General features: G+C 50.1%; 1 long non-coding RNA gene across 6 annotated transcripts; it reads right to left on the bottom strand.

Annotated features, from left to right (window-relative positions):
* Nucleotides 1-482: 482 nt before the first annotated feature.
* Nucleotides 483-26,342, bottom strand: LOC144378143 (uncharacterized). 6 transcript variants are annotated; one of them, XR_013439732.1, is made up of 6 exons: nucleotides 26,196-26,342; nucleotides 21,455-21,582; nucleotides 21,234-21,349; nucleotides 17,202-20,516; nucleotides 16,761-16,905; nucleotides 14,004-14,456 (listed from the first exon to the last, which is right to left on the bottom strand). It is a non-coding gene; the product is annotated as an uncharacterized LOC144378143 (long non-coding RNA). The 6 variants fall into 6 exon arrangements; XR_013439735.1 differs by having other exon boundaries at nucleotides 14,004-14,453; XR_013439731.1 differs by lacking the exons at nucleotides 16,761-16,905; nucleotides 17,202-20,516 and adding an exon at nucleotides 483-1,396 and having other exon boundaries at nucleotides 14,241-14,456.
* Nucleotides 26,343-27,869: the final 1,527 nt, after the last annotated feature.

Genomic DNA, 27,869 nt, shown 5'->3' with positions numbered 1-27,869 from the left:
CACTTTACAATGTTACGCAGAATTGGTGTGACTTAAACTTGGCAAATCCATTTTGCTTTACCAAGGACTTATCGGTTTTCCTAAGCACTTCATCTCTGTTCTTTACGTCTCTCAGATCTATACCACACAATGGCTCCAACTCTGGTTTCCTACCTCCTTCTGCCTTTTATCAGATACTCCTGATCTATAAGCAAATTCTTAAATGCCCTAGCGAATGACTGCTTAAAGAAATTTGAGTTGAAGCAATACCATTGACCGTAAAGCAAAGAAAAAAAAATTACCTCTTAATCAATCTGTTTGGCATATTGAATTTCCATAAGTTGAACTCAGGCACTGGGGATTGCCTCATTTCCATCTTCCCAGAAATCCATTCATTGTGATGGAAATTGGGTAGAATTTCTTATACTCCAAGGAAGGGGAGGATACAGCCACTCCTCACCGCTTTCTATGAGGTAGGCAATGAGGGTGATTATTGTCATTGATGTTGTTTTAAGATTTAATTTTCTTAAGCATTTTTAGGTCACAGCAAAATTGAGAGAAAGGTAATGGAGATAAAGATATGGCCTCTGTCCCCACGTGTGCATACCCATCAACCACAACTCCCACCAGAGTTGGAACATTTGTTATAATTGATGAACCTACATTGACACCATTTACCCACAAAGTCCAGAGTTGATATTAGGGTTCACTCTTTTTGCACATTTGTAGGTTTGGACAAATATATAATAACAGGCGTCCAATACTGTGTCACACAGAGTAGTCTCCCTGCTTTAAAAAGACCTCTGTGTGCTGCGTGTCCCCCTCGCTCTCCCTCCTAACCCCTGCCAACCACAGGTCTTTTTACCATCTCCAGGGTCTTGCCACAGTATCTATTTGTTTGCATTCCCACCCCCCACCTCCCCCTCAATTCCTTCTTCCTCCCATATTGGAGGAGGGAAGGACCCCCTGCGGGGACACTCCTGCCCCTAGTGCCAAGCAAGAGCTTTGTCTGTGAGCCTGTGAGTCTGGAAGTGGGTGTGGAGAAGGGAGTTGAACTTCTGACCTGGAGCCTGGGTCTGGGGAACAACAGGCCACTGACAGGAAGAGCCTCTTGTCCAAATAGCCTCCAACCCTCCTCCCAGCGCCTCTTGCCCACCCCCCAGAATGCACTCCTCCCAGGGGTTCTTGCACCCACGTAGAAGGATCCAGAATCCAGAGGCCTCTAGACAGGCCATGGTAACCTCCCTTCAGCTCCCAGCGGTGAGTCATCCCTGATTTCTCCTCTGATTAAAAGGCGGATGTGTATGCCTGCTCCCTTGGGGGAAACGTGGCATCTAAAGATGTCGCCTCGGCCATCGTTGGTGGGTCTAATATCTTCCTTGGTCCTGGCAGGCACTTCAGATGACCAGGAGGCTTCCTGAGAAGGAGGCCAGAGGGGAAGATAAGCATGGAAACATTTGAGGATGTTTTTGACCTAAACTGCTGTGGCTATAAAATCCACAGTCATGATTCTGGAATCAACGTTTCTATGAAAGGAAAAAAAAAAACAACCGTCATTTTTTTAACATTATGATAACACCGTTACTCCTCTGATTAAAGCCATTCCCTCCGAGTCATTGATTCAATTGAATTAGAAGTTCTCTCCTCCCTCTTTCTCCTTTTCGTCTCCCCAGGAGAGAAGCGAGGTTCCCAGAAGCCTTTTTCCACCTTCCTGACCTAGTGGGACGTCCTCTGTTCCAGGTCACCCTGACATCTTGGCTGGCCTCCGCTGAGGAGGGGTGTCTCCCCAGGCCTGGGACACACCCACTTCTAAAGTGTCCACTGTGGGTGTCACAGGCACAGTCGGTTTGGATTGTCCTCCTCCCTCTCTACTTGGGTTTTGACCCTGAGACCTGCTGTGTCCCCCCCCTCTGAGCCTCAATTTTGGCCCAACCGTGCTGCAATGTCCCCTTAAACCACATCACAGTGACCCAGGCCAGCACCTGGCTGCTAACTCTTAGCCACCTTTCTCTCCTCTGTTAGGGGCAGGCATGGGGACATTTTCAGATCACACCCATGTCCCTGGATTGGGGGGGAGACTTGGGGGCAAGGTGTGGGGAAGATGTCTCCAGCCCTCTTCACCTAAAAATGCCACCACCACAGCTCCACGGAGGCCACCCCATATGGCATGAGGCATCCCAAAAGACACGTGGTGTCTCCCCAGAATTCCAGCTCTGGTTTTTAGATTTCCAACCCTCCCTACTCCTTCATGGATTTGGCACAAAGCAGGAGGATCAGGGCAGGTCCAGGAGAATCATTCTATGTTCACCCTGTCTCCCTGTTGACATGAATCCTCAAAGGAACCAAGGAGAAGAGGCACGTAAGGTATTAGACATGGGGCCTGCACATAGAAAGTGCTCTATCAGTCTCAGGTGCAAGTATCCTTATTAAGTAATAAATAAATATAATTTTTTTTTTTAAAAAAGGATTTAATCAGTACTTACCTGATTGGTTCATATAGTCTTTTTGGGCTGGGAGTGTAGCGCAGTGGCAGAACACTTGCCAGGCATATAGTGAGGCCCTGGGTTCAATCCCCAGCACCACACACACGCACACACACAAACACACACACACACACACACACACACACACATACACACACAGCCAATATTGCCCAGACCGTGGCTCTGTTCTTGTACACTACTGTCCATAACAGGAGCTCACATTATTTGCTGGATTCATTCATTTTTCGGGATGAGAGCCAATCTGCCTGAAGACAAATCCTTTCCTTTCCTCTGGCTTGGGGGGAACAAGGGGTGCTGGTAGTTCACTTGGAGACCAGGACACACGCTATCTAGAAAGCAGGCAGGTAAGTACGGGGGTTTCCCATCCACAACGGGCCTGCTTCCTGTCGCTTTGTAATCATGTGACAAGGCTCCCCTAGAAAGCAAGTCAGGTTTAGGAAATGGTTTTGAAATGAAGGGAGCCAGAGAAGTCCCCTGGGCTCAAAATCTGAAGAAAGTGAAACTTGACGAGTGAAAGAGCTCACAGTCCCTAGATGCGATGGCTGAGAGGTGGCAAGCGGCAGGCCAGCCATGCTCAGGATTGTGTCCAGCACGGACAGGTGCTCCTTTGTGCAGGAGTGGATGAGTGAACGAGGAAAGGATTCCGTGCAGGCAGATTTTCTAAACCTCACTTTCTATCCTTCCTATTCAGAGCATTACCATGGTGCACATTTACCAGATGTCACCTAAGGTCTGAAACCAGCAATCGACAGGACAAAAAGTGCCCCAAAGAGCATGAGCCCTTATTGCACGTATGTGCACAAACCCTGGTGTACCACGTCCCTGGCACCACTGCCTTCAGCATGCCCTGTATTCTAGAAACTCAGCGAGGGCACTGACTATGTATAAGAACCAGTGCTCACGATTTTGAGGTAGGGATGGTAGGAATAAAGTATGAATTCCTACCCCAAGAGATTTGCAACCTAGTTTGAGAGGGGAAAAAAAATATATGCACACAGATATAGATTTATTTGCCGTAGGAAATACTTATATTAAATTTTGTTTGAATGACAGAGTCATTTCATATTATAGGTTTTCAGAGTAGCAGGTGACATCTTTGAGAAGCATAGAGGCAAGGGAAATCGTTCTGGGGAGATGAGATTGCCTGGGTCATGAGGCATGAGTCACACCCAGACAGGGGCAGTTGGGGGCAGGGGCTAGTGACTCCACTTGTCACCTCACTGGGAGATCCTCTGAGAAGACCCTGGAGTCTCAAGCAGTAATGACAGTTACCACGTGCCAGGCATCAGGCCAAGAGATGGGTGGGAATTATCTCAGGAATCCTCTCGGCAACTCTTCAAGAGAGTGTGGCAGACACTGCTGGGTGTCCTTCCTTCCTGCATTACGGGACCTCCGTTTTGTCATAGAATACAATATGTGCAGTTAAAATTCCTGATATCCCAGCTTGTTCTGCAAGCAGGGTCAGTCATCTTGGCAGAGCTGTGACCAAGGAGGTACAAGATGCAGTCACTAAAGGGGGGGGGGGGCTTTCCAGAAAGTTCTTCCAAGGGGCACAGATGCCACTGACTCATCTCTTCAACCTCTCACCCTTTCATCCTTTTCCTTGTCCCTTGCCTATGACTTGTAGCCATCTGGTGGCCCTGGATGCTTGGGCAGCAGGAGAGAAGAAGCCTGTGTCCTTAATGAGTCCCTTGAAGGACACCAATCCCAATTGCCCACCTTTGAACTACCCTATTTGATTACAACACCGAACTCTGACTCTGCTGTGTGCTGCAGAATGCGGTCCTATCACATAGTGATGCTGTACCTTGTTTACAGATAAGGAGGCAAAGGCTCAGAGCTCTTAAGTAGCAAATCCAATATTCAAATCCAGTGCAGTGCAGAACAAGGCTGGCTGACTCCAAAACTAGACTTGTGGCCTCTGAAACGACTCCAAAATCCCATTTGAAAATGAATTACAGAAAGAAAGCCACCTTTAGCAACTGCCCCACATCTCACATAGCCCTTTTGACAGTGTATTTTTATTACATTTGTAGGTCCCTCTCCCTGCAGACCTCATTTCTGAATCTCCTAGAAGGTAAGAGAGTCAGCCATAATCATGCTGGGAGCATCCCTTTCTTCCCCTCTCCCCAGATTCTGGCCCAGGCTAAGTAGGCACCCCAAAACGATGGATGAGTTGAGCTTTTAAGAAAACACCCAGTGTAAAAATTGTCCTGGAGAAAGCTGTCTGTGCATGTCCTGTGTGTGTATGGATGTGTGTAGCTGTGCACGTGTGTGCTGGTGGGGAGTGTCACATTGCGTACTTGTGTGTAAAAGTGCGTCCACATGTCTGAAAGGAAGGGCGGAGGAGGAATATTTTGTCACTGTTGTCAAATCCCATCCTTCATCCGGCTCCTACAGACCTTCATTGACAGCAGCAATGATCGTATTCGTGATAACTAAACTTTTGTGCAGGACCTGAACATTTAATTTCCTTGTGGGAAACTGGAGAGCACTAAGCTTATTTGGGGCCAAGAACTCATGAACTTTCCCAGCAAAGGAAAAGAGGATCACCAGATTCAGCCAGTGGCATCTGGATTTTTTTGAAACACAGAAAGGCAGCCGCTGGGTTTTGAATGTCCCTTCAGCAGGAGCTACGGGTGGAGTCCTCCTTCTCCAGCCCTACCCACTTCAGAGAAGGTGGGCGACCCCCGCGAGATCACTGAACTCATGCCAATGCGTTTCACGATTTGCCATTTTTCTTTGAAGAAGTACAATTCCCTTGATTTTATTTTTTCTTCTTCTCCAGTTGCTTGGGTGGCTGAGACCTGATGATGTTTCTTGAATCATCACCACGTGCTGGGTGCTGTGTGTTTTGTTCTTTTATTCATGCATTGTATCTATATGTAGTAGTTGGGTTCATTTTGACAGAATCATGGATTTGACTTCCTCTGTTTCAGCTTCCTGCTTTACCTCTCCTCTTCCCTCCGCCATTCTTTCTCCTCTGCTTTACTGACTATCCATTATATATATATATATAATATATATATATAATATTTTTTTATTTCATATTTTTATTTTTTATTTCATATTTTATTTTTTAATTTTTTATTTCATATTTTATTTTATATATATGTATATATATGCATACATATGTTTTGGAAAGGTTTATTTTGCTTTGTTTTTGGTACCAGGGATTGAATCATTGAACCCAGGGTGCTTAACCACTGAGCCACATCCTCAGCCCATTTTTGAACTTTATTTAGAGACAGGGTCACTGAATTGCTTAGGGCTTTGCTGAGTTGCTGAGGCTGGCTTTGAACTCTTGATTCTCTTGTCTCAGCCTCCCAAGCCACTGGTATTATACGCATACACCACCATGCCCAGCCTGTATTTATTTTTTGATTGGTACTTTATAGATATACATAGAGGTGGGATTCACTGTAGTATATTTATACATGGATGATTTTGTCAAATTCATTCTGCATTTCCTTCTTCCTCTCCCCCTCTCCTTCTCCTTCTTTTATTTATCCACTGATCTTCCCTATTTATCTTTATAATATCTACCCCTGCTTTTTTCCCCTCACTTTGCTCTACCTTCCATGTATGAGAGAAAACACTGGGACTTTACGTTCTGGGCCTGGCTTATTTCACTTAGCACAGTGTTCTTCAGCTTCATCTATTTACCAGCAAATGCCATAATTTCCTTCTTCTCTATGGCTGAGTAAAACTCCATTGTGTATCTATATATACCACATTTTCTTGATCAGTTCACCTATTGATGAGTGAGTATCTGGGCAAGCACTGTCTTGAAAGAACTTGCATTGCTTTAACCCATCGTCTATTCTCCTTATTTTGAAGATCAAGAAACTGAGGCACAGAGAAGATAAGTAACATGTGTAAGGTCACACAGCTAAGAAGTAACAGAGCGGGGATTCAAACCTAAGCTGTGTAGCTACAAAGCCCAAGACCTCCATCACCTCACTGATGATTATCATTAGCCTGTAAGTCTGTCTCTTCTTTGAATGCAAACAACAAAAAGTATCTCTGTTTAACTTAAAGAAAAAAAGATGGACGGAAAGGAAAGAGGCACGTTTTATCTGCAGCTTTGAGGGAAAACTTCCCAGGGAGAGTCTGATTATTTATAGTTCACTCCTTGAGGAGGGGACCTCAACTGACCATCCCTAGTTGCTGGTGAAGAAATGGGGATGATGCTAGTAGACCAAGGTGCTCTGGACACAGGGCAGGACAGAACCATTGGTAGATGCTGACGTGTCCCTGGAGAAGCAACCGATCGTGCTAAATCTAACAAATTTGAGGTTGAATTCTACCATAGACTTGGCTCTACGTCATGAACACCCAGGTGTTTTCAAAGTGTCCTGCCCTTGTGATACATCCATTCACTCAGTTATGAGTTAAGTCCATCCACCAAATGGTCCTTTGTGTGTCCAAGCAGGACACGCTGTCCCCAAAGATCTCCCAAAGAATGGCCAAGTGGGGACACCAGACACACACAGCCATACCATTGCCACCCAGGCACAGTGGCAGGCACCAGGAACAGAGCAAGGGACGAGTCAGGCACATGCCCTACAAGCTTCATCTCCCAGTGGGTGCCACTAATTAAAGTGGGTGTTACGATGGGGGAAATGCAGAGATCTAGGAAGGAAGTAGGGGAGGGCCCTCAGGAAGCTGCACCAATTCAGCACTTTAAATGATATGGTTCGCATGGAGAGTCAGCAGCTTAAACACCCTCAGGCAATGGGGCAACCCCTCTACATAAGCACTGTGAGGTGTCTGCCCAGTCCACGCAGCCAGCTGCTTCCCTAAGATATTTTGGACATGTGTGTCCCGCCACCTGACAAGAGCTGATTGAACCCCAGGTGGGCAGCTACCCGGCCTCGGCTGCCCCAGTGAGCTCCTTTTCCTTTGGTGACTGAGATTCAGGAATATTCTCCTCCCTGCTGTTGGCCTCTGAGAGAAGGTGGGGTGGGCAGCATCTCATGCCCTGCAGCCCAGAATGCAAGTGTGTCTGGATCAACCAACAGCTGTGGCCGCACTTATTTGTGTGTTTTTCATGCGGCCCTCTGACAGATGGTAGTTGAAATATCTCTGTGGAGGGAGAGCCTTTCTAACTGGTACAGAGGCTCCATTTGGGCTGGGTAGCCGTATGTCGTACATCCTCCACAACAGAGAAAGCCGGACCAGAGAGCGGAGAAGGAGAAGGATGCTCAGGTAGGGGAGAGCCCCATCCTCCAGACTGCGTTCAGCTCTGCCTCCCCCTGGCTCCCCCTTCCGTGTCCTCACACCCAGTTCCCCTGATGTGCTTAGGTAGCACCAGAGCGTTGTATTAGGGGGACAGCATCTCTAACACAGTGACCAGTGCTCTCCAGTATCTCCTTCCTTCTCTCCCTGGGCCCCTCCCCAACCCCACCTTTTATTTTGGTTTTGTTTGTTTTTGTTCATCCCTGTGTTCACTCCCTCAAAGAAGAGCTGACACCCAAGGAAGCACAGAGGATTCATTTTTCTGACTTTGAAAGTTTAGGCGGAGGCAAAGAACAAGGATTTGTGGATAAACAATCTATTCGAGTGAAAACAAAAGTTTCACTTGAACGAAGGAGGCTTCCCAGTCTCAGAAAAGACAGGTGTCTTCTTCTTCTCAAGTGGCGGGACCACACTTAGAGAATTTGTAATTGAGCAAGGAATTCGACATGACAGAGCCCTCATTTTAACCTTGCAGGCAAGCTCGGACCGTCTGGATAGGATGGTGGCACATCTGGGGAGATTGGGAGTCCTTGGAACAGCCAGTCTGCTAGAAGCCTGATAAAATAGGCTAGTGTCCTCTTAGAAAATGGTCTCCATCCTCTGTCTCAGCTCTGTCCCATGCAGGTGGCAGCTGATCAAAGTTGAGGGCACATTCAGATTCAGCAGGAAAGAGTCTTGATCGATTGCAATGTCCGCCAGGGGCTTTTCGATGTGGTGAGTGGCAAAGTAATGGCATTAGCTTTCTCTGCAGCCTACTGTGGCATCCTGGCCCCACCACGTTCCCCCAGGCCTGCACCACCCAGAAGTCACCAGAAGTCAGTCTACCCTTTCCTTTTTTTGTTGCAAGTACCAGTTAAGCCACTAAAACTCACTGAAGCAAAGGGGGATGCATACAGAAGGATGGTCCAGGAACCCAGGAGATCCCAGGCAGAGGGAAGCAAGCTCCATGGTCCTGGAGACCGGCCTTGTACATCTCCAGCTGCACTGGGCCTCTCTGGGGAGGCTGCAGCCGCAGGCTAGCACATGTGCCACACACACTCAGAATGTTCACTGCCAGCTCAGGATGAGTCGACAGCGTGCGGCAAGTGCCAAGCAAGCCAACATGATCCTGGGCTGCTCCAACAGGAGGAGCAGCATGCAGCGCAGTGCAGAGAGCTGCCTGTCAAGGTGCAGTGGACACAGAGGGGAAGCTCAGGAGGCCCCAAACTGTATCCCAAGGGGTGCAGTGGAGGACCTGGTCCATTGCTGTCTACCTCCTTCTGGTGGATTGGTGAGGATTTCCTGGACTTGGGATAACCAGTGTGCAGTCAGGGGTCAGCTTACCTGAACTAAAAGCCTCAATTGAGCTATTCAGTAGGTTTTTCCTATGAACCAGGAATGAAATGTCATTGAATCCTCACCACAGAAGGACCACGTGCTATACAGATGAGAAAATTCAAGCACAGAGAGGTTGAACAATTTGCCAAAGTTCACACAGCCAGCAAGTTGAAGAGCTAGGCTCTGAATGCAGGGAGAATGTACTTTTTGGATCTGCCCCCAATCTAACCATAGGACCTTGAATTTGGTCATCTCTTCTCAATTCCCTCAGTTTGATCTAGTGTTATATTTAAAACCACCCCAAGATGTAAAGTCTTAAAACAAAACTTTTTTTTTTTTTTTAACGAATCTGCAATCTGAGCAGGACTTGGTAGAGACAGCTTGTCTCTGATCAGCATCAGCTGTAGTGGCTCAAAAGTGCAGCTGGGCTACAGGTGCAGCTCTGAGGTGGAGCACGTGCCCAGCTTGCACAGGGCCCTGGGGCTGAGCGCCTCACTCACGCTCTTCTCAGGGGCTGGGAAGGGAAGATTCAATAGGCGGGGGCTGGGAGAGCTGAGGTTCCTGGACCCCTCCCTCTGTGTGGCTTCCCCAGGTGCTCTCTCCAGCATCATAGGGTGAGCAGACTTGTCACCTGTCATCTCCTGGCCCCCTGGGGCACATGTCCCCAGACAGAGCAGAGAGCCAGGCTAACATTTTACGTCTAGTGACTTCCACTGTAGGCCACGGGCCAGGGGGTTGCATCCCAGTTCAAAAGGAGAGAGCACAAATCTAAAGCTCAATGAAGGGCTCATGGTAAGCAGGGCCTGTGGGATATGTATGTCCCCATGTGCCCATCTTTGGGGACTACCATTTGGAAGAGGCACTTCCTGAGTTCCAGGCGTGGAGCCGTGGGCCTCCACATGCATGGGGCATCATTAGACTCCCCCCGACCTGGGAGCACTGTTACGTCACTCTATAGAAGATACAGGGAGATACAGGGAGCTCAGCAACTTGCCCGAGTCACCCTGAATAGATGACCCCTGCGTGTGTCTGACCATGAGGCCACCTCCATGAGCCAACACACTCAGTGACAGCCTGAGAGGAAGCCAGCTCCAGGGCATGGAGGCCTCTGGTCACAAGCTGTGCAGTCCTGGGCAACCGCTTCCCTTCCCCACGCACAGGTGTCTCTGTCGGTACAAAGAATGGCCACGCAGCCTGCCCGCGACAGAAGGAAGACGTGTGGGTGAAGCACGTCGTCCAGCAGCTACAAGAATCCTATAAATGTCAGCTGCTGTTATTCTAAAGGAGGCCCAAGAAAGACATCTTCAAAAGATGTGTGTGTCACAGAAGTGTGTATCAAGCACCCTCAAGCCCATGAGGCTGGCCCAGCGGGAAGACAGGCAGTGACTCACTGAATGACCAACGCTGGAGAAACACCCTCAGATCTCAGAAGGGAACCCACACCCAGGAGAACCGAGCCCTTTCCCATTCCTGGCCCGGAGGCTCCTCAGACAGGACACCAGCTGGAAAGTTCCCGGCATCCACATGAGCAGGGATGTCAGTGGGAGGAGGAGTCGGCGGCTCTGTCCTGCACACCCACTATCCCGGCCCTTCAGGTGCATTCCCACGGTTTCACTGACCACCAGGAGCCACTAAGTCCCCAGCCCAAGTCTGCAACCCAGATTGGAGACCTATGTCCCAGCAGATATCTCCCGGACCTCTCCAATTTAGCACACACAGCCTCTTTGGGCCCATCTCTTTCCCTCACGCAGACCACGGCTGGCACTGAAGGTTTCCGAGTTGTAACCCAGGGGTCCAAATTCTAGCCCCCCCCCCACCCGGACACTCCCCTGCCGTTTCTAACTCGTGGTCTTTCCTGTGCCATTGTGCTCTCAGAGAGCATCCCTGTGGGCCTCTCCGGCTCTGCCCTCTCTGCTGCCATAAGAGCCCCGTGAAAGCAAACATGACACGTCACAGTGCAGGGCCCTCGGGTGACTCCCTTGACCTTCCAGACAAGGGTCACGCTCTCACCATGGTTCCAGGGCCCTCACCTAGCCTCTGCCCATTTGTCCTCCCCAAACTCAGATGTTGAAGCCCCACCTCCAGCACCTCGGAATTGACTGTGTTTGGAGACAGGACTTAGAAGAAGTGATGAGTTAAAAATAAAATCACTGGTGTCCCTATAAAAAGAGGTCATGAGGACACATTGACGTGCAGAGGAAAGACCCCATGAAGACAAAGAAGACGGCCATCTATGCACCAAGGAGAGGGGTTCCAGAAGACAGCCACAGTGCCACTGCCTTGATCTTGGACTCCTAGCCTCCAGAATCATGAGAACGTTCGTTTCTGTCATTTAAGCCACCTGGTCTGTGGTAGTTTGTTACAGCAGCAAGTGCACACTAATACACCGTCCCCAATGGCAGCCCTGTGGCGCCCTACCCATGCACTCCCTTCCCTAGAGCCCCAGGCTTGTCCTGCTCTTCCCTGGGGACCTAACACTCTTCCAAGAGTTCTCATCAGCAGGTAACTTCCTCTAGGAAGCCATTCCAGACAGTCATCTCTTATCATCTCCCCAAGCACCCGTTCCCTGCCTCACAGCCCCAAGTCATACTGCACCGTGGACTGGGCTGTATCCAACATGGTGCTGTTTGCTACCCGAAGACAAGGTCCTGGCCATCCCTGTGCCTAGGACAGTGTCCACTGCTAGAAGGTGCTGGACACACCTTCTGCATTACTGGCAAGGAGTGGATGAAAACCACAGATAATTTAAATTGATCCCACTTAGCAGACTTTTAAAGTTCACAGATATCTTAATAGCTATTCCCAGGGGGCCAGAATTTCCTCACTTAAGAAACTCTTCTCTCAAAAAAATCTGTGTTCCACTGGCCACCAGACCGACTGTGAGAGCAAGGGATGTCTCTGGCCACACGTGGAAGGTGGCTGGTGCAGAGTCAGGGCAGGTAGCAGGGCCACACGTGACCTGCCACAAATGACGTGGTGGGCAACTGCCACATGGGTGTCCACATTCTTATGTCAGGTAGAATGAGCCCCAAATTCCCAGCCTTTTCAGTGACCATCAGGACAAGGCCCACCACCTCCACGAGGGACAGCACAGAACACTTTGTCAATCAGGGCAGACACGGCACCAGGACCCACGAGACGGATTCTTGATGACCCAGAATCCTGTGAAGAGCCCTGCCCACTGGCCACCTTAGGAGGACGGGCCAGGTCCTGGTCACCCTGCACCATCCCCCATCTGCTCAATGCACTGGCTGTAAGCGGAGCTGACAGAAGCTCCCCTCCGGCGTCTCTTTGGGGACACTGGAGCTCACCTGCCTAAGGAGTGCATGGGGCTCTCTGAACAAAGATCCATGGACCTAGAAGTCAAGGAACTTGATTCTGCTGGACCTAGAATCGTGGTCAGCGTGCAGACAAATTCCACCCAGTCCCCTCGCCTGGCTCATTTTCGTCCATGTCACTTGGTAAGTCATCGGACTTGGTATCTGATCTGCCCGTTCTTTGGCTCTTTGCTTCAGCACCTCCGGCCATCACAGGAGAACGAGGGGCTCTGTGACCTAGAGATTTTGTCTGTTTTAGTCCCGGGTCTCTCTCTGGTCCCTATCACAGAGCTGGCACATAACAGGTGCTTGTGGGAGTTTCTTGAGTGAATACATAAATAAATACAGCACCCGTCCCCAAGAGAACGAGGACGAGGGCTCCACCCTCACCGCAGACCTTGTACCTCACTTTCACTTCTGGGCATTTCCAGCCTGCGTGGGCTAATATCACAGCTTGGTCCCCCTGTGGATGTCACCCTGGGCCCTGCAAATGTCCCTCCGGGGCCAACACAGATCTGGTCACAGATGTACAACAGCCCATGACTCCATGGCTCTAAACAGCACATAAACAAATCCACCAGTGGCCGGTGGCCCTTCCCCCTAAAGATGGAAGGTCCCAGGTGACAGGAGTCTAGGGCCAGTGGCAGTGCACATCCATCTAGCTGTGCACTGTCCTGCGGACACTCAGGGTCCACCAGCAACTGCTGCCTTGGGACAGGCCAGAGGAAGAGGCTGTGACCAGGGGATGCCGAGGGCAGGAGGGTGCAGAGCGGCAGCGAGATCCGGGTGGCCAGCCCTGGCAAGCCCCTCGACTTCCTGAGCCTCCCTGGTGACTAGCTGCACTGTGGGGCTGATAGGAGAATTGAGATGAGTGCAAGGCGGGGACCGGGACTTCGGTGAGCGGGGCAGGCCGGGGTGGCCTCCAGACATCCTCTGAACGGACCGCATGCCTCGTTGTTGTGTTAGGGCCTGGCGCGTGGCTCAGGGGAGAGAGGAGAGACTGTGAAATAGGAAGACTCAAGAGAGTCATCTCTTATCCTGAGCCCAAGGCAGGAGTGAGAAGGAAAGCCGGCATGGTGCAGACGGTCCGCCGCCGACACGGGAGAGTCTGAAAACCACTCTGCTGCCCCGATGTCCCCCCACCACCATGTTAGTGGGTGGGAAACACATGACTATGCTGAGCCTCAGGCCAGCCGGGCTGCTGGCTGGGATCCTCCCAGGAGCTGCAAGGGCCAGGAATAGTTCCCTGAGTTGGTGACTGAGATGAGATCTGTAGGTGAACACATCCCAGCCCTGCCACTTAGCTGTGCGACCTTGACCAAGTTAGGTACCCTCTCTGTGCATTTTCTCCTCTGCAAAATGCAAATCATGCTTGGTAGCTCTCCCCTCCTGTGGTAGCACATGACTGGATACATCCATGTCCCCAAACAAACCCCACGATTTCCAGCCTCTTTGACATTGCTCCTGATGGTTCCTCTAATACCTTCTTCCCTCCTCAGCCCTCCCTGTTGGAACCTGTACTAGTCCTCAGAGTCCTGCTCAAACGGCCCCTCTCCCAGGTATCTTCAGGTCTCTCTGTCACACATGGCCTCCCCCTCCTCAGCCTCCCCAGCGCACAATCCCTTTTATGGAAGTCACCCCAGCATAAAGTGACAGACGGAGACATATTTTATTCCTAGGCCTCTTCTCGTTGGCGAGCATCAGAGTTCAACCTGGGTTCCGCGTCGGCTTGGCCACTTAAAAGCTGTGTGATCTCAGCTAAGGGGCTTCAGTTCTCTGACCCTCGGTTTCCTCATCCGTGAGGACCTGACAAAGCACCTCGAAGAGTTTGCTGTGAAAATTCAGGAGACGAAACACAGGAAGCCTTGGGCACGGTGCTGACCTGTTATCATACCCATAACCGTCATCGACACCTGGCGGGGGGCTGCCACGTGCATTTCCCTCCTGTGGAGCCCTCTCTGGTCCAGGGAACTTCTAAAATGCAAATCCTGGGGTGGGTGATGGCTCCAAGGAGGGGTGGCCGTGGTCTCGTTGGGGACGGCTGGTGAACTCCCATGAAGGCTCAGCTATTCTTCTGACAACAGGACTTTGGTGTCTACTGGAAAAAACGGAGAAGAGAAGAGGAAGGGAGAAGAACCAGGAAGGGGTGTCCAGAGAGACAGGTGACTACTTCTCAGTGTCAACCCAGCGAAAGGGAACAGATCATGCGCTCACCGAGGGCTCTGCAGAAGGCACTGAGCCAGGACCTGCGTCCATGTTCTCTCTACAAACCTCGGGACAAACCTTCCACATCATCTTTTGTCTTCATCTTTCCCACTGGACACCTCTGAGCCTCAGAGGAGTTAAGTGACGTACCCAAGGTCACACAGCCACTGGAGGCAGAAACCAGATTCAAACCCAAGTGTCGCATTCCAGGGCTCCCAGGGAGAGGAAGGGTAGTTGGAGAAAGGAGAGGCAACATTCCTGCACTCAGCCCACGCCCCTGTGATGGGCAGAGAAAGCCCTCTGTGAAAATGTACGGGTTTTATTTATAGAAAATTAATTCGGCGTACAACTTCGTCATTATACCATTTCTCGAAACATTAACTCCCATCAATGTTGTAAAAGTCGGGGAAGCTACAAAATGCCCGTCTTTAAAAACCTCCTGTTATCTATAAACATCCACTTTCCTGGCTGACCAAGAGTTTCCCTCCTCTCCCTTGATCTGCTGGCTTTCCATCTAGAAAGGTCCTGGACGGCCCCACCGGTAATTGTGGCTTGAGAAAGGTTCCCACCAGCCTGCAAGCCCAGGGGACACAAGGCTCACTTTAATTGCTGTGTGAATCAGACCCTGTCTTTTCCGTTTAACTAGACGACCACGAACCTATTTTCTCCAGCCCTGGAAATGGCAGAGAAGCGCAGCTTTCTCTTGTCCGATATCTCCCTCTAGTGGTCGCGTCTCTGCTTGAAAAAATAGGGAATAGTCCTGCTAAAAGTGCCTTGCTGGGACCCTCCTCCGAGGCCGGCTCACCCAAACCACATGTCCGCTGCTGCACCAACCTCCTGGCAGCTCATCTGTCACCATCGCTTAGGGACCTATCATGTGCCCAGCAGCAAGGATTCAAGGATGCCTTCGGTGCTTAGTGCCTTGCTGGCTACTGCAGAACCTGAGATCTGGGGGACATAGCTCAGGTCTAGAATCCCAGCTCTGCCCCTTAGAGCTCCAGGACCCTGGAGTAGGGGATCAGCTGCCCCTGTTTACTCAATTCCTTACCAAGGAGCTGTAATACCAGCTTGCTCATCTTCAGAATAGTTCATATGACATGCATTCCCTTAATCTTTAGTTTTACAACCAGCCCCTGTCACACACTTGGGTTAAGGTCACAAAGCAAAGAAGAAAAGCTAATGCATAAGCACAGAAAAGCTAATGCATAAGCAGAGGCTGTGGGTTTCAATCCTGGGTCTGCTGTTTCCCTCAGTGGTTGCCTTGAGCAAACTATTCAACTTCTTTGAGTCTCTTTTTTCCTATTTGTAAGATGGGCAGCAGGTAAGCCTCAACAAGATGATTTGGGTTCTCAAGTGTTGGTGTAACCCATTTATTTATTTATTTTATCCTGGGGAGCTTCTAAAAAGGGATGACTCCCCAATTCTCAAATATATTGATCCAGGAAATCTGTAAATGGTCCCAGGAATCTGAGTAGTTAACATGCTCTCTAGATGATCCTAAAGCGCAAAAGTCCCTAAGAGCAATCCTGGGCAGGGGGGCTTCTGGTCTTCAAAACTGGCTGCACGTTTGGCCTCAGCTGGGAAACCACCAAAAGGCTGATAGCCCTCTGCTAGGCCCACTGGATTCTGATGGCTTGGTCCAAGGTGGAGCCTGGCATTGGTCATTTTAAGAATCCCTGGGGTGACTCTCTTGTGCAGCCAGAGTTGAGAACCACTCCCTTAGTCTAATGCTTGAACCACAGTAAGAGCTTAATAAAGGCTGGGAGCAGTCCTACCCTCCTTTCCCTATCAGGCCTCCAACACTATGCTTTATTTAACAACAATGATAACAAATAGTGAGCCCTTATCTGGTGCCAGGCACTAGGGACAGAGCTGTCATCACACCAAAACAAGAAGACAAAGATCTCTGGCTCAGAGGTATCACAATGAAGCCTCAGGCCGTCTGGCCATTTTGCACTGAGCCTCAAAGTTATCTAGCAGGTCCCCAGAAGGGGGGCTGCAAATCATGGGGGGCTTTATCTTTCTCTTAGAGATGGAGAGCTAAAACCCCTCCCACCAGGACCTGTCTTGGAAAAGAACAGATTTCAGGATGCTTCTACAATTTCCAGAGAAGCGACTATCTACTGGTGAGGTTTCAGCCAGGAAGACCCAAGGAAGACAAGATGCACGTGAGGCAGTGAGACCTGCCCTGACTTACGGTGTCCCTTGTGTTGGTCTGCTCTCCTGTCACTAAGGCCATCTGAGCAGGATGTGGACAACTCCAGCCATCAGCTGCCATTCTCCAGTCCCCTCCTCCTGCTGACCAGCAGCTGCAGCCCCTTCCTTTCCACAGCTGTTTCCAGCTGTGTAGGCAAATGGGAAAACTTATCCTTAATCAGGATTTGCGCTCTGCACCTGCTCCCCTTGGCTGGGACTAAGCCAACTTCAGAGGCAAGGGATGCAGAGGGCAGAGGGGGAAACCCTGTTTCTCTAGAGCAGCTACTCAGCCAACCCCCACCCATCTGCTCATCCTCATGAATGAGGCTGGGTGACCCCATGGAAACTGTTCTCAAGCCACTAAGAACTTGAAAAAAGAGGCTGTTCAGCTGGCAATAGCTGCTTCCCCAGGACTCTGCATGATCTTTATTCATAAACTCACTCGTCGCGAGCTGACTGCACCTAGGCGTGCTTGCCTCTGCCCATCTTCTTGAAGACAGAGGACGAGCTAGGAGAGCCTGCAAGACCCTTTCCCATGGACTCAGATGGGCTTCTCTGCTTCACCCTGGAAGGGAAGCCATGCCTGGACTGTCCAAATGGTGCATCCAGAGATACCACAAAGAGCAGCCCAGCACAACCATCACATGCTCTGTTTGTCCCACAGTCATTTTTGTTGTCATTTGGCTGGTTGTTTTGGTTTTCTGCAAATGACTTGATTCCACATTGCGATCCCAGCTCCTCTGAAAAAGCTGGACGGCAAGGACAGGCAGGAGCTATGTCTCTACGTGGACACAGCTGCTGCTGCTGCTGAGGGGCTGCTACTCTCTAACTGGACTGTGCTCTCCAGGAGCCCATCTCCTGTCAGCTGCTCAGTCCTTCCCCACCCAGGCCTGATGCTGCAAGTGGCATGACCCACCCAGCTGCACCTGCAGGCTTTGCTTTCTCTCCGGGGCCTGGGGCTTCTCCAGCCAGGCTGTGCTGGGCAGCAGAACTGCCAGGTGAGCAAAACCAGCAATAGCCTCCCCCACCCCCAGACTGCCAGGCAGGGTGCAGCCTGATGTCCACAGAGCCACAGCCCTGGTGGCCAAGGTCACCTAGGGGACACCCGACCTCTCCCAGGCAGCCCACATAGGGAGGCAAGGAGAGGCTTACTTTTTTTTTTTTTCCTTCTATAATATAGATCCTAAGAATTTCACTACCAGAATGATTTCATTCAGGTCACCTTCCCCAGCTCAGGAACCAACAGCCCCCCATTTGGGGGCAGCCTAGAACATAAACCCTCAGCCTTTATGGTCTCTGCTCCCCTCCTTTCTTTGTCTCCCCGCTCCTGAAATATTTCCATACCAATCTCATTCCTTTTCATTTTTCTCTGTGACCTCAATCCTCCAGCCCTGCAAATCTACTCAACTATCTCTGGCACGTCGCCTGTTCCTTATTATTAATATGACTGAACATAATGGGTAATAAATAAGACCTTGCTTTCAAAGGGCTCTCATGCCACCAACCCGGAGCCTCACAGAACCATATGAGGTAAACAGGAACACGCAGAGTTTAAGGGACTTGTCTAAGATCAGCAGCTAGTGGGTGGCGGAGCCAAGTCGGGAACCTATTTTAAATGCCATTATTTATGGCTTCTCGGGAAATCATTTGAAAAATAAGCAAGTGGGAAAGACAGTCCAGATTTTAAAGTACGGCTTTATTATATTTCAGAGGCAAGATTTATTCCCACTCCTTAGTTCTGTAATTAAAGTAAATGGCATAAGATTTGGGATTATGTGTGCTTCTCCAACAACCTTTCAGAGACACCACGTGGCTCTACAACAGGAAAGCCATCTGCTTATTTATTCACCACACCAAACAACGGCTCAATCGGAAGTTTGGTGCTGTGGTCCTACTGTGTGCCAGCTCTGAGCTCAACACAAGCCAGGCACAGCAGAGGGGTTTGGCCCTGTGCTGGGCACAGCCCTTGGAGTTTGGTGGTCAAATCAGGTGTTGAACTGAGCTTTGCACCAAGAATGTGCCATCAGAAATATGCCAAGTTCTACAAAAAAGAGGCACAGGGGCTCTAGAAGCTTCTAAGAAAGGAATTGACCTGGTCCGGGAATTCACGAAAGGTTTCCCAAGGAAGTAGCCATTGCCCGCAGGAGAGGGGACATAGTAACACCAGGAAGAGGTCAGGGAAGGGAGGGAATAGAATGTGCAGTGACCCCCCAGCCCCTGTCTATGGAGCAACAAAGCCCTCTCAGGTGACGGAGAGGAACCAGGGTCTGTAGCATGAGAGAGGCAGGACGGATGCCTGCACTGAACCACGAGGCCTGGGGGCCCAGGTGGGATCCAGGTCTCGCCCCAGGGAGCCGTAAGTACGGCTCAGAATGGGGAGTGACCTCATCTGATTCGATCCGGCTCTGTGCTGGGCATCTTGAGTGGCACAGGGAGAAGAATGTCTCAGCCCTCAAAGAACTTTCCATCAGATTCCCTGGCATTCATGAGACCCAACTCAGAATTAGAACCTGGATTTTCCCAGAAATATAGGTAACCCTCTTGATGTGACAATAACAAAAATTGATAAATATTTTTGAAATATGGTGCCTGTAGGGCTTTTGTGGCTCTGTGGAGACTGTGTCATTTTTTCCCCTGGTCTCCCTGCAGGTTATGAGATAGCCAGCATTATTCATCCCATTTTACAGGTGGAGAAAGTGAAGTTCAAGGTCCCGGGGCTCCTGGCAGACCCAGGACTGTCTGAATCTGGCCTTGTCATCTCTGGCCCCATAATCTTGGGAACCCTTACCCAGAAATACCAGGACAGGCCACACAACTGGTCTAAAGCTCCTGTCACCGGCACTTGTCAAAGCCAAATGGCTCCTTGTCTTGGTTGACCTTCAGTGGCAGTCACCGGGAGATCATCCTCTCTTGGTGGAACACGTCCTTCTTGAATCATGACCTGGGTGTCTTCCCACCCTCTGCTGTTCCTTCCCAGTCTCCTCTGCCAGCTATCCCATCCTCCACTGGACCTGACATTGCTAGACTTAAGCAGGGCTCTGCCCTTGACCATTTTTCCATTGACGAGATCTCTTATCTGATGATCTCATCCGCCTGGGGCTTTAAATTACACCCATAAACTGAAGACAACTGAATCCAAACCTCGCCTCCTTGTCTCTCCTGATGGTGTCTCCACACACTTGTCCCATTGACCTTCCAAGTTAAGTCTGAAGATCCACCCGCAGCCCTCTCCTGCCCTTGCTGTCCCCATCTGAGTAAGTGACACCTCCTTGCACGGTGCTGCTCAGGTCCACCGTCCCAGACTTTGGTTTGAATCCTCTCTTTCCGAGGTCCTCACATCCACTCACTGACAGTCCTGCGGCTCTGCCTTCAAAACAGATCCTGCATCTGACCCCTCCTTGCCGCCTCCTCAATATCACCTGAGCTCAGGCAACCGCTTCTTGTCACCTGGTCTCACGCCGTGGCCTCCCAACCACCCTGGTGCGCTTACCCCCTGCATCTCTCTGGCACGCAGGAGTTGGAGATGTAGGTGGTCAGCCTATGCATGTAGGACTTTGGAGAAAAACCTCTCAGTGTTCCTCCCTCTCCACCAGGACTGATCAAACCTCTGACCTAGCCTTGCTTAATCCTGGAGAAGGATGTCCATACCATATGTGCCAGGGTGGGGTAGGGTGCTTAGTGAACACTATGGTCTGGTTATGGCATGAGTTTGTTCCCCAAGAGTTCCATGTTGGTCCTCAGTGTGGCAGTGTTGGGCCTGGTGGAAACGTGTAAGAACGAATAGTAAGTAAATAGGTTATTGGGGGTGCTACTTTCAGAAGGAATTAATGTAATTTGGTTAAGACTCTGGTTAGTTTTCCCAAGAGGGTTGTTATAAAAGACCAAACGCGGCCCCTCTCTGAGCTCTGGCTTCCTCTCTCACCATGGGACCACTCCTACTCCTCTCACATTCAACGTGAAACTGGTATTGGCCCTATACCCTGTGTCTTCAGAACTATGAATAAATAAACCCCTTTTCTTTGTAAGGTATCCATCCTCAGGTATTTCATGACATTACAGAAAACAAACTAACATAGCACAGTTCCTGGTTCATAAAGAGTGTTCAAGAGTAAACAAATTATTGCTACATGCTGTTTGGATTCCCTGAGATTGACCTTATAGATGAGTGTCAGTTGATGGTGACATTGGGTAGAAAACGAAGCAATGCCTAGGTCATTAAAGGCCTAGCCTGTGGTGGCTACTGAGCAATCACTTCTGGCTCTATCACTTGAGTTCTGTTAATAATCAGGATGGGAGCTGGATTCCCAAAGTGCTTTGCACAAATTTGTGAACTGACTCCTCAAAATGAGGCTGCCGGAAGCTGCAGGACAGGTCTTCCCTCCATGACACTGGCCTAGCAGCAGAGTTTTGAATATAAAATGAGTTGTCTTCACTCAAGAACCACTTTCCCCCAGACATAGGTGTAGATACTCACAGGCTCCAACTCTGAGGCAGGGTTTGCCATCTCATCTTGGAAGAACCGTCATCTTGGCCAAGGAAGGAGGTGGGAGTGGCCAGGGGAAGAGTCACTCATGGTGTTTGTGTCCTTTACTGTGGAATTTCCAAACCATGAAAACAACAGTTCTTGAAGACACTGGACCGAAACATCACGCTTGACCTCCCGTGAGGGTTCACGGGCCAGGCCTCAGTATTTACCTCCTCTCTTCTTTCCTCACTCCTTCCTGCGGGGCAGGGCTCAGGGTGCAGAGTCAGATCTGCCCCTTTGCTGGCTGTGTGACATGGGACAATGGTGAGTCCTCTTTGAACCTCATTTTTTTTTTCATCTATAAAATGGAAAATAATAATAGCATCAATTTCAAAAGGAGTTGCGATGATTATTAAAATAATAAGCATTATATCTAAACAGGGAAAGACCATGCAGGGTAATAATTAAAAGTATGGGGCTCTGGACTTTGAATTCAGCTCTTGCACTCACTGGCTGTATGAACTTCAAGAAGTTACTCCATATCTCTGTTTATCCGATCTGTAAAATAAGGATGACCTTGGTCCTCCCTTGATGAGACATGGTAGGAACTAAAGTTTCATACCTGTAAACAGCCTTGGGCTGGGGACCTTGAACATGGCTGATGCTTAGAAAGTCATTTCCACTTGCTGTTATTTCCACCTGCTTGCTTTGAATTCCCAGGTGAATTACTGTGCAAAGAGCTTGGGTAGAAGATGTAAGGTCCTTGCTTAGCATCTGGATGGCCATCTTAAGTGACGGCCACCATTTTAAGAAAAATTTCACTTTTATGCCCAAGGGCCATTTCTGAGAAAGGCTTACGGCTCCCTCATACCAACCCCACTATTAACCACAGCATTAGGACCTGCCTGGCTCTCATCCCTGAGCCTGCCCCATAAAAGTCCCGAATCCCACACCTGTCTTGCCTCTCTCCCTCTATGGAGGATGGCCTTTACTCAGCTCTGACAAATTCTTGTGTGGATCTCTGCCTGGTCTCTGTCTTTCATTTCTCATTCACCATCTCCCCATCTCTCACTTTCCTTTCATTGGTGCTGAAACCTGGGATCGGGTTCCCTGGTGTGCCTGATCCCCTCTTTGAGGGTCACTGAGCATCCCAGGCCCCGATCCAAATTCCATTGTGGGACCAGGCCCTCCCTTCTGCCAAATGCCCTCTCTGCACCCACCACCGGACATTCCAGGGAAGACCCCTGTCTCGGGTCGACCTAAATGACCTTCAAGCCCCACCACATATATCAAAGAGTTTCAATATCTGACCCAATCGTATGACAGGATGTGACCGTTGATCATCTAGCACTCTCAGGGTTACCGTGTGGTCTGGGGTGCCCCCAGCCACAGCTTTCATAGCTGCGGCTGGTCCCTACTGTCCACAGGGTCTATAGGTGGGCTTTTATTTGTGTCCTGGGTTTTGAGAAAAACCACCAAGGGTGATTGGGAATTGTTCCTGCTGAGACCTCTTGGCCTTGGGTTAATCTCTACGGCTTCTGCCTCTACATAATCCCAGCCAGGGCCACAAGTGCCTCTTCAGGCCCTGCCTCTGAGGCTTACCCAGCGGTGGTGATAAACCCCTGAGTGTAACTGTCCTCTCAACTGGGTGATACTAGAGACTGGGGGACGCCCCACCTCTAAAATCACCTCCTATGTCTCACCATGGGTGGCTCCTCATCCATTCCCTCCCATAGTCCTCTAGGCTGCCTCCTGGTTAACCTAGGACTCTCTCTCTCTCACCCTGTACCTAAATCCCCCCAAATGTATCCCTTTGTGCAATCAGATCTGGTCTCAATATACTCTGGACTCTCAATGGCCGATTAACGGCACTCTAGATCCCAATATTACCAGGGATCTTTTCAACTATCTTGAGCATTTGGGAAAATGGAAAGAGATATCCTACGTTCAGGCCTTCTCCTCCCTGCGTTCTCAGCCCTCTCTCTGCAACTCTTGCTCTCCTGCACAAGTCCTCTTACCTCTCACCTCCCCTAGGTCTGCTCCCCAAGGGAGAGAAGATCCTACCCAGGACTCCTTCTCCTTTGACCCAGCCGATAAGCCCCACCAGACCACAATCCTCTTTCTGATGGAAGCCACCACAGCAACTGTCCCCTTGGCCCCTCCACCCTTCTCTCTTCCTGCTACACACTCATGGGCTGCCGCTGCTACACTGGCATCTCTCTGTGTCCTCTAGGCTAGGTGGCTGGGGTGTATGGTGTAATCCAGGTTCCTGTGCCTTTCTCTGTGACAGATCTTACACAGATAGAAAAGTGGCTTGGGTTCTACACCTTCAAGCGCTACCACAGATATCAAAGAGTCTCAATATATGACCCAATCGTATGACTTGTCTTCCATGATGTTCATATGATCTTATCTAACCCCCTCCTGCCCGAGGAGCCTAGACAACTTGAGAGCAAGTGAGAAATTATGCTGATGAGGTGCGTCAGACCTCCCCTACCCATCCGATGGGTACGGAAGTGGTCCCTGATCAGAACCCCAACTGGGATTATAATTTGCCTGGAAGAGTAACTAGTAGAAAACGATTCATTACTTGCCTCATAGCAGGACTTAGAAAGGCAGCCTAAGGCTATCCATTACGAAAGGCTCGCAGGAAATCATCCAAAACAAAAATGAAAACCCTTCAGCATTTTTAGATCATCTGACCAAGACTTTATTATAATATACTAATCTGGACCCTGAGACTCCAGATGAGAGACAACAACCAATGACCTACTTTTTCTCCCAGAGTTTTCTTGATATTAAGGCCAAATTAAGATGCCTCAAGAGGGGGCCCCAACTCCCCAAGCTGAGGTTCTGGGAGTGGCCTTTAAGGCGTATAATGGGAGAGACGAGAAGGTGCGGAAGCAGAAATATCAGATGCTCGCTCAAGCCATCCTTCCTGCCTCAGCATCTGTCCCTGGTCCTACTGGCCTGTAGAAGGCTCCCTCGGGACCACCCAGACCCTGTTTTAGATGTGGTCAGATGGGTCACTGGGTTTGTACCTGTCCCAAGCCTCACAAGCCTCTGGGCCCTTGTCTTAAATACCACCAGGTGGGACACTGGGCTGTTGACTGTCCCTGAGCCCATAGTGGACCATGGCCATCAGGCCCTTCTAGTTCCCATTTGCAACTCTTAGGACTGGCTGCGGGGGACTGACAAGGCCCAGGTCAACATCACCCACCACTACCATCCCTCCACGGGAACCCAGGGTAACTCTGCGTATTTCTGGTGGGTCTGTCTCCTTCCTCCTAGACACAGGGGCTACATATTCAGTCTTCAAGGAGTTCTAGGGCCTACTACCAACCCTTCAGACACCTAGCCTTGAATTTGTGCTTTTGGCTTTCTAATTTTTACCCACTCCATTTTGTTCATTCCACAGTGCCCTGTTCCCCTTATGGGAAGGGACATCCTCACAAAGTTGGGGGCTATGCTTTCCTTCTCCCCTCATATAGACTTCCATCCAGACTCCCCTCCTGCTCCTGATCTTCACCCTTACCTTAGGACCATCCCTATTTCGTCTGCAGTGCCTTCCCATCACCCCCTCCCAGGTGGACCCTACTCTCTGGGATTCCCTCACACTACGAACCTGTTCACATCCATCTCAAAACCTCCTCCATTTTCTGCCCAGTCACACTCCCTGCTCTCCCTCCTGGCTGCTGCTGACCCTCTCTATCTGCAGAGCAGTCTCGTCAGGCTCCTGACAAGAGACCCCCCCTTCCTGTCCCAGGGGTGAGTGTGACTAGTCCTGTGCCACTTTTCTTTAATTGATGCCAGTGACTCGATCCTGTTCTTCCATCAGCTTTGCTCTTCGCTCCGGGATTGGAGGTGCTTTGGGATCCTGGCCTGAGGGCCCAGGACAGTTTCCACACACCTTCTTCCACTCACCTAGAGCTCTTCTTCTTCTTCATCCACACTCCGGCCTGGTTTGGGTTAGTGACTTCGTCCTTCCCTTCCCTCCTTCTCACATGTCTCTCTCCCATCCCCTCCCCTTGGCCAGTTCACCCTCGGGTCTTGGATCTCAGCTCCTCAGCAGAGCTCACGAAAGCCCTGGCCAGGCAACCAAGACTCTCTACAGGCAAAGCCCAGGCTAGAAAAGTAGCCCCGGTGACTCCCTCTCTCAGTCCAGACTCCAACTCGCCATGGGGACTCCCAAATCCCACTCACCTCTTGGCTGCCTCCCCGCCCACTTAGCCCCGTCTGGCTCCTGATCTAAAGGCCCATTGACCAATTCAACCTTCCAATCTTCACTCGCAGCTTTTGTGAGCGCTCAGGAAAATGGAAGAAAATCGCTTCTGTGCAGGCTTTCTCCTTTCTAAGCCTTCCCTTTGCTCCTCTTGCTCCCCGCCCACCTTGTACTTGCCACTAAAGCTCTGGATTCCTCCAGAGACCCCACTTCTAGACAAATGAGGGGCCCAGAGCTCTCCTACATTGTGAAGCCCTAGGCAGCATCTCCCTGGCCAAGGCCACATTGAAGGAACATTGAAATACAAAGGACAGACTCTGCAGGCTTGATAAGAGGCCTAAGGGGGGAAAAGAAAGTGTCAATTTAACTTTTCCCTTGGCTATAACACAGAAGAATGACTTTGAAACTTTCTCTATCTCCCTGATCTCAAATGCCCATTTCACCTTTACGCAGCTGAAATGCAGGGATTTGCTCTAGAGGGTCCTCAGACATGCTGGGGCCAATATTTGCCCCTCTAGCTTATCTACCGAAGGGTCTTGACCCTACTATTCGAGGATGGGCCCCTTGCCTACCAACATTGGCCGCAGCCTCTTACTCATTAAATCAAAGAAACTCACCTTTGGGGCCCCACGCACCATCCTGGCTCCCCATGAGCCTACAAGGGCTTACGTTCCTTACCCCCTGTCACCTTTTATCTCTACAGGTTTCCCTGGTGGAAGGTCCCAGTCTTACTTTCCACATGTGCTCACCTTTAACTCTGCTGCTCTCCTCCCCGCTCCTCAGGACTCTTCCACCTCTTCTCCTCTCACCCATTCATGCATTGAGACTCTGGAGGAGTTTCTTCCACTCCCTCCCACACACAGGAAGGGACTTTGCTCCAGGCAACGTTCACATGGTTCACAGATGGCTCCTCCTTCCTTCAGGAGGGAGTTCGTGGGGCAGGGTATGCTATGGTCTCTCTAACCTCGTTTGTGGAAGGGGATCCCCTCCCCAATAATACATCCAATCAGCAGGCTGAACTGGTTGCCCTCATTAGAGCCTTCACTATGGCAAGGGGAGCCTCCCTCAACGTCTACACTGACTCTAAATACGCTTTCCACATACCTCTCTCCCATTCTGCTATTTGGAAGGAGCATGGATTCCTTACCACCGAGGGAACTTCAATTACTAATGTGCCCTTTATCTCTGATCTCCTTCAGGCCTCAAAGCCTCTCACTGCCATTGGAACTGAAGGATGGCAGCTAAGTAAGCCCCTTCTCCAGTGGGCACTTCCTTCCTGACCTCTGTCCTTGTCATAGGCCTTCTGTTAATGCTTGCCCTCTGCATCATTAAATTTATTCACGACCAGATTCAAAGAATCTCTCACCAAACCATGAACCAGCTTCTGTTACAGGACTTCCAACCCCCCACCAAAATTGGGTCGTCCAGAGTCAGCATCACCTGGCATCTCCTGACCATCACCATTCCTCAATGACACCCTGTGCCCCTAACAAGTGTCCAGAAGCCGCTTCTTCCCAGCAGGAAAAAACTACAGAAGATTGATCTACGCCCCAGTCCCTTAAGGGGCCCAATAACAAACAAAAAAAGGGTGGGAATGTAAGGTCCTCACTTAGCATCTGGATAGCCATCTTAATTGACAGCCCCCATTTTAAGAAAACTTTTGCTTTCCCACCCAAAGGCATTTCTGAGAAAGGCTCACCACCCCCTTGCCCATCTCCTGGTTCCACGCTTTCCTTTCAGAAGAGCTGTCCCAAGATCAGGTGGAAGATAACCCGATTCTGTTGCAATTTTGCTTGATTCCCAGAATGCTTTGCACATATCTGTGAACTGACTCCTCAAAATGAGGCTGCCAGAAGCTGCAGGGACAAGTCTTCCTGTAGACCTTCAAGGGCAGGCGTGCAGATGGGCAGCGTCTGCATCACCTACTCCTACTGCTCGCACACCATAAGCATGCAGCATGAACTGGCTCCCAGCAGCTCTCGCCTCCTGCCTCCAAGTCATTCTCTGCCACACAGCCAAAATACTATTGTCACAATGCAGCATTCAGCAATGCCCATCATACTCTGCCGTGGCTCTCCAGGGCCCCAGGAGAGTTGGACGACCTGAACTTGACTGTTATTTTCACATGGTCTGCCTCCAGCTCCAGGCTCCGCTCCTCTCCCTGTGTATGATGGGCCCCTGCTCCTCCCCAGCACACACCATGGCCTGTCTAGACCACTTACCACCTGATGTTACCCACATGTTTGGCTCTTTGTGCTTCTCCTCATTTGGTTGGCTCTGGTTGGGATGTCCTTTCATTTCTGGAAAATGCCTACTGATCTCTGAGAACCCAGGTGCAATTCCATCTCTTCCGGAAGCCCTGAGTTACCTGACCAGATAACCCCAGGTGATACTCCTCTGTATTCCCCTGGTCACTTCCTTTA

Source organism: Ictidomys tridecemlineatus, chromosome 1 (assembly GCF_052094955.1).
Source record: "Ictidomys tridecemlineatus isolate mIctTri1 chromosome 1, mIctTri1.hap1, whole genome shotgun sequence".
Taxonomy (NCBI): Eukaryota; Metazoa; Chordata; class Mammalia; order Rodentia; family Sciuridae; genus Ictidomys; species Ictidomys tridecemlineatus.
This window is presented reverse-complemented; position numbering and strand designations above follow the sequence as displayed.